At 35.2% G+C, this 6,000-nt stretch overlaps 1 long non-coding RNA gene across 1 annotated transcript; it reads left to right on the top strand.

Moving 5' to 3' along the window:
- The first annotated feature begins 370 nt into the window (after positions 1-370).
- On the top strand, positions 371-3,132 carry LOC128190631 (uncharacterized). Its single transcript, XR_008244369.1, has 3 exons — positions 371-612; positions 2,094-2,393; positions 2,654-3,132. It is a non-coding gene; the product is annotated as an uncharacterized LOC128190631 (long non-coding RNA).
- The last annotated feature ends 2,868 nt before the right edge of the window (positions 3,133-6,000 follow it).

Below are 6,000 nucleotides of genomic sequence, written 5' to 3'. Positions count from 1 at the left end.
TTAACTAATATTTTTCTTAATATACTGGGTAACAAGAGTAAGTAGCGTTCACATTCAAAATTTGTTTAAAAATTCTATATATAACACCCTTAGTTGATTCCTGAATATCCTTATGCCATTTTTGTAAAAATTGAGCTCGTAACCTTTGGTTAATAGTTGTCTTAATCCAACTGGAGTTATAATGGTATGATTTATGATCACACCATACATTTGAAAGCCCGCATTTATCTAGCCACGGATTTTATACCTGTCCCTTATCAAAAAACATACGTACATACAGACATGTTTATGTAAATTGACTTAACTTATTTTCACTGCTAATGATAATGTTGGCCCAAAATGAAATCATTCTAATAAAAATAGTTCTATACAAAGGAAATCGTCCAGTTTTACCTTGTACCATGTAAGTAGGTGTACAACTTCAATAAAACTGGTAAAACATCCGCAACCACTCTTCTCCATGTGACGATGAGGAAAATTAAAGGTTTTTAATTTCCTTATGCGGATCCGGAGTTATCGGAGTTATCGGAGTTATATATATGTCATTATCAGTTCTTCATAAACTGATGCGACGGCTCTTCGTGAGGACAAAAAAGTTGTGTTGTTTTTAAGGTAAGAATTGCAACTTGCGCTGATTTTCAAAATCTTTAATTTTTCATTTATCAATATTTGTGTCTTCATGTACAACAAAGCTAATGTTGTCCGAATCCCGGTCAACGACTGATTTGTTTGTGTACATATGCAATATTAATTTGAAGTAATGATTTTTAAACCAAATTTTACTTCACGGAACACAATGGACTAAAATTTGATTTTAAAATGTTGATGTTTTATAAAGCCTATTGACATAAAAACTTCAAGTTTATGTTGTTTGTACGCTTCTGTCTCTTTACTTGTATACGCCTGTTGCTGGAATTAAAAAAAGGAAATTATAGCACTCAAAATTATGTCGAGTACGGATTTCCGACCATTTGCCTATATACATCTTTTGATGCATTCTTTTTGGTGATATCTGCGTATTATTTCCCACGAAGCAAGACATTTTCGAAGAGTGCTTATTGTAATTTTAATTTGTAATTTTATACGTGAGGAAGCTTAAAACATACGTGTATGTGTATACTATGACAGATTAGATATGAGAAATTATTATTTTCGCTGTAGAGGAAAAGAAGAAGGGGTCCAAGTTCACATATTTCATTGTGTACAAAATATATTGACATACTTGAAAACCTGGCTTGGCTTGGCCTCATTGGCTGAGCCTGACCTCGCATTTGGAATCAAATTTGACCTGACCCTAACTTTTGGGTTTGGCCTCAGAAAATGGACTGATATCAAAGTCGGCATCTACAAAAATTTTATGCTTTAGCTTTTAATTTTTTCTTCATATTTTTATGACTTTAAATGATCTTTCACTGTGTGCTCCGCGAAGCACTAAACAAGAAAATAATACATGTAAGTAGTGCACATATGTTTTTGTTTTTACTGTAAATTAATAATTCAATGAAAAAAATATATACAAAATGTAACCTTACTTATTCGGAATAAAATTCGGAATAAATACTTATTCAGAATCAAAATTCACATAAATACCCCAAAACAACGGCACATTATTCTATGTACACCACGTTTTTCAAAGTCGAGGCTTTAAGAATCTAGAAGGTTACATATACATTTATACATGTAAATTTTTTTTTCAAATTTGTCTTTTATCAATTAATATCATCGATACAAATGCACAATAGACCACATCTAAACAGCCCTCTACTATTCAAAAAGGTGTATGGTAACTGTTAATATACAATTGGATAGACGTTTTAAAATGACAAAATTAAGAAAAATTAACATAATGGTAAAAAAAATCAATACAATGGATTAAGTGATAAATTAGGCAATATCGTTATAATTGTGACGTAGGTTAACACTTGAACCATCGTACGATGCGCAACCACAGTACGAGAAAAAAGTTGTGGGCACACAAAACTGTTTATAAAGTAACCGGAATTTTTTTTTATCTACTTTTAAAGGTTTATAAGAATGTATATTGAATAAGATAATCATGCACCGAAGTTGCAATTTTGCTCATTTATGTTTAGATGAGGATGGCGATCAACAAAACTCTCTTGGTTGCTTTTGTTGTTTTCCTTTGCTATGCTGTTGGTGCGATTTCTTCCAAAAATAATGGCCCGATGATTATTCTTGACGGTAACCGGTCAATCAGTACTCCAGAAGGTATTGGTTCACTACCCACTATTACAACTGCATCGCTTGCTAGTACTCCAAATGGACTGGCCCCACAACGGTGCAGTATTGATTCCATTCTTGCTGTCCTGGGGATGTGGATTTGTATTTGCGTCGTTTGATCGGGAAAAAAATACCTTAGCCAAATTCCACAGGTATACTGTAGGACGTAAAAATCGATTTTTGAATTGTTGAAAATTAGATATTTTCTTTTCATGTCAGAGATTGAATATGGAAAACAATTTCTGTTTTAGTTTTCAACACTTTTATTCAAATTGATATTAAATTAATATAAGATATCATTTAGTATTGAATGAGGAAACGCATTGAATCTAAATGAATTAGAACTTTCGCCCACTCCCCGGTTTTTGTTTCCTGGCAATTTTTCAAGAGTTTATTTTTGTTTCTTTTCCAGATCTTTACTTCCGATTTTGTTGCCAATTTTCTAGTGCACATTAATACGTGGAAAAGTACAATTCATCCAAGACGGAAATTCACAGATTTCCGTTCTGTTCTGGATCTTTCCGAACGGAAAGTCATGATCAGCTTAAAATGTACTTACCATCTTTAAACACTGATTGTGATGGATCCAGGACACTCTCATACGATCTACATGTACATGTATAATATAAATGTTTAATGACTATTCATTGTTCTATGAAGGAAGTTCAGGCACGTAGCATCAGGGGGCTGGGGGGGGGGGGGTACTTTTTGTCGCAGCAAAGATTATTTTTAAATTTACATATAATAAAGGAAATTATTAAGGAGTCCCCCACCCCCCCCCCCCCCACTTTTTTGAGACCAAGTAAAAAAAATTGAAAAGGAAAAATAAGAAAACGAACAATGAAATATAAGTTAAAGGTGTACTACGCTCCCCGCCCCCCCCCCCCCATTTTAGGTAGTTGCCTTTTTTTCGCTTGTCAAGAATTTATGGATGAGTCTGCCCCCCCCCCCCCCCCTTTTAAAACGATGCTTCGTGCCTGATGTTGCATGGTTGACTTATGACTATTAACTTTATTAATTTCATTGGCATAATCTTTATATATATTTTCTTTAGAATTCGTACTTTGTGGAATTTGCATTTATTATTATTTTTCGTGCATTGCCTTTCGTTTATTATTATATTTTTTTACTTTAACTCAACTTTGAAATTTTCCTTTTTATCATGTCCATGACCAAATGTTCATGCATATAAATGATGATGGTGAAGTTTTCTTGAATGTCTTTGTGTAATGCTGTTAAAAAATCAAAACATTATCCCCAGAAACCGGAGGAAGACCTCTGAAGTGAAACCTATTATTCACACTCAAGGTCATGAATCAGCCCCCGGGGAGGATGTGCGTGATGGGTGTTACTGGGATTGGTTGGTTGTGGTGGGGGGGGGGGTGTCCGGACCACCTCTTGAAAATGAAATATTTTAAAAGTAGTACATGAAATAGTCTCTAGACACTCACCCCCAATACACAGTTCCTTATATACCACTGGGAGTTAATGGATCCGCATGTGTACAGTTCAAGCACATAGCATCAGGGGGGGGGGGGGGGGGGCTGCCCCTCCCCCAATTTTTTGCGCAGCAAAGATTTTAATTCATAATATTTACATACAAAAAATTTAAGTTCAATGTAAATTTCCTGCCCCCCTCCCTCCCCCACGGATTAGGATTTTCAGGACTTAGGAAAATAACCCTTTTTCCTTTTTTTTTGGCTCGTCAAGATATTTTTCGAATGATCCTGACCCCCCCCCCCCCCAAAAAAAAGATGCTACGTGCCTGCAGTGCATCGTGCAGTTTAATGTCCATGGTCAGCTCTTTTGACATTTGCAAACATATATTTAACACTTTACAATTTTTTTAATGTTGATAAATAATTGATGTACATGTATATGTATTCAAATGACAAAATTAAAACAAATAAATATAAAGGAAAAAAATCAACACAATTTATTAATTAAAACAAGAGGCCCATGGGCCACATCGCTCACCTGAGGAGCAATAGGTATGATAAAATCAGCCTAATGGAATCATAATACAAACTATCTGGACAATGTTGTATAATTCATGTAGATCCTTTATAAATAAAAGTCCCCGTTCTTCCCCTTGGATATTCTTATTTTTATTATTATAAGTCCCTTTTTTAACAGGATAATTTTATAGTCATAACACATGTTGAGCGTTGAAGTTCTCAAAAAGTTCCTAAAACAATTATATATGTATATGGGATATAAACCTACATCAAAATCTGAATCCCTTGTGACGCCCAAAAATTGTCCAGGGGCCAAAGTCTACACAATTTTAAAGAATCACGTGCACCCGGCTGATAGGTTTCTGAGAAGAAGATTTTTAAAGATTTACTCTATATAATCCAATGTAAAAATTCGGCCCCCCATTGTGGCTCCACCCTACCCCCAGGGGTCATGATTTTCACAATTTTTAATCTAAACATTACCTGAAAATGCTTCCACACAAGTTTAAGCTTTCCTGGCGAATTAGTTTCTGAGAAGAAAATTTTTAAAGATTTACTCTATATATTCCTATGTAAAAATTTACCCCCCCCCCCCCATTGTGGCCCCAACCTTCGTCCAGGGGTCATACTACTTTATATCTACACTTCTGGAGCATGCTCCCACACAAGTTTCAGCTTTCCTGGCGAATTAGTTTCTGAGAAGAAGATTTATGTAATATTTACTCTATATATTCCTATGTAAAAATTTGATCCCCCCTAATCGGGCCCCACCCTACTCCCGGGGGTCATGATTTTCACAACTTTGAATCTACACTACCTGAGCATGCTTCCACACAAGTGTCAGCTTTCCTGGCTAATTAGCTTCTGAGAAGATTTTTGAAGATTTACTCTTTATATTCCTATGTAAAAATTTATCCACCCCCATTGTGACCCCTCCCTACGTCCAGGGGTCATGCTTTTCACAACTTTAAATCTACATTACCAGAGGATGCTTCAACATATGTTTCAGCTTTCCTGGTGAATTAGTTTCTGAGAAGAAGATTTTTAAAGATTTACTCTCTTTATTCCTTTGTAAAAAAATTGGCCCCCATTGTGGCACCACCATACCCCCAGGGGTCATGATTTTCACAACATTGAATCTACACTACCTGAGAATGCTTCCACACAAGTTTCAGATTTCCTGGCTAATTAGTTTCTAAGAAGAAAGATTAATTCTATATATTCTAATATTATTACACATGTATATATCCTATTATCCTACAGGAAAACTACATGTCTGAATCAAATTCCTACAGGAAATACCATTCTCCTATAGGAAATATAATTCCTATAGGACTTTTTAAAAATCCTATAGGATTGTCAATATTTCCTGTAGGAGAATCAATTCTCCTATGGGAATTATCATTTTCCGATGGGATATTAATTTTTAAAGGTAAATTTTTCACCTGTCAGGTGAAACACACTAAAAACAAAAGTGGTTATATACTCTCAGACGATGGTCTATCATTTGGTATATATGGATTTTTCCGAAACTGCATCTTAAGCGGATGCAAAAATGCCACCTTGGCACTGGCATAATTATCCGGCACAGTGTTTTTTGACCTTGGGCAACATCTGTGTCTTCTGGTCCAAAAATCATACGTTTCCTGAATCCCAGTCAACAACTTTTTAGATAAACTCTTCACTACATATGCAAATATAATTTCAAGTAGTAACCAGCTCTTCGGCTATTTCCGTTCCGCCGATTTTGGAAGAATATTGATTAGCGGTGATGTCCTTGTAACGGTCAGCCAATTTCATG

This window comes from Crassostrea angulata, chromosome 6, assembly GCF_025612915.1.
Source record: "Crassostrea angulata isolate pt1a10 chromosome 6, ASM2561291v2, whole genome shotgun sequence".
In the NCBI taxonomy this organism is placed as follows: Eukaryota; Metazoa; Mollusca; class Bivalvia; order Ostreida; family Ostreidae; genus Magallana; species Magallana angulata.
This window is presented reverse-complemented; position numbering and strand designations above follow the sequence as displayed.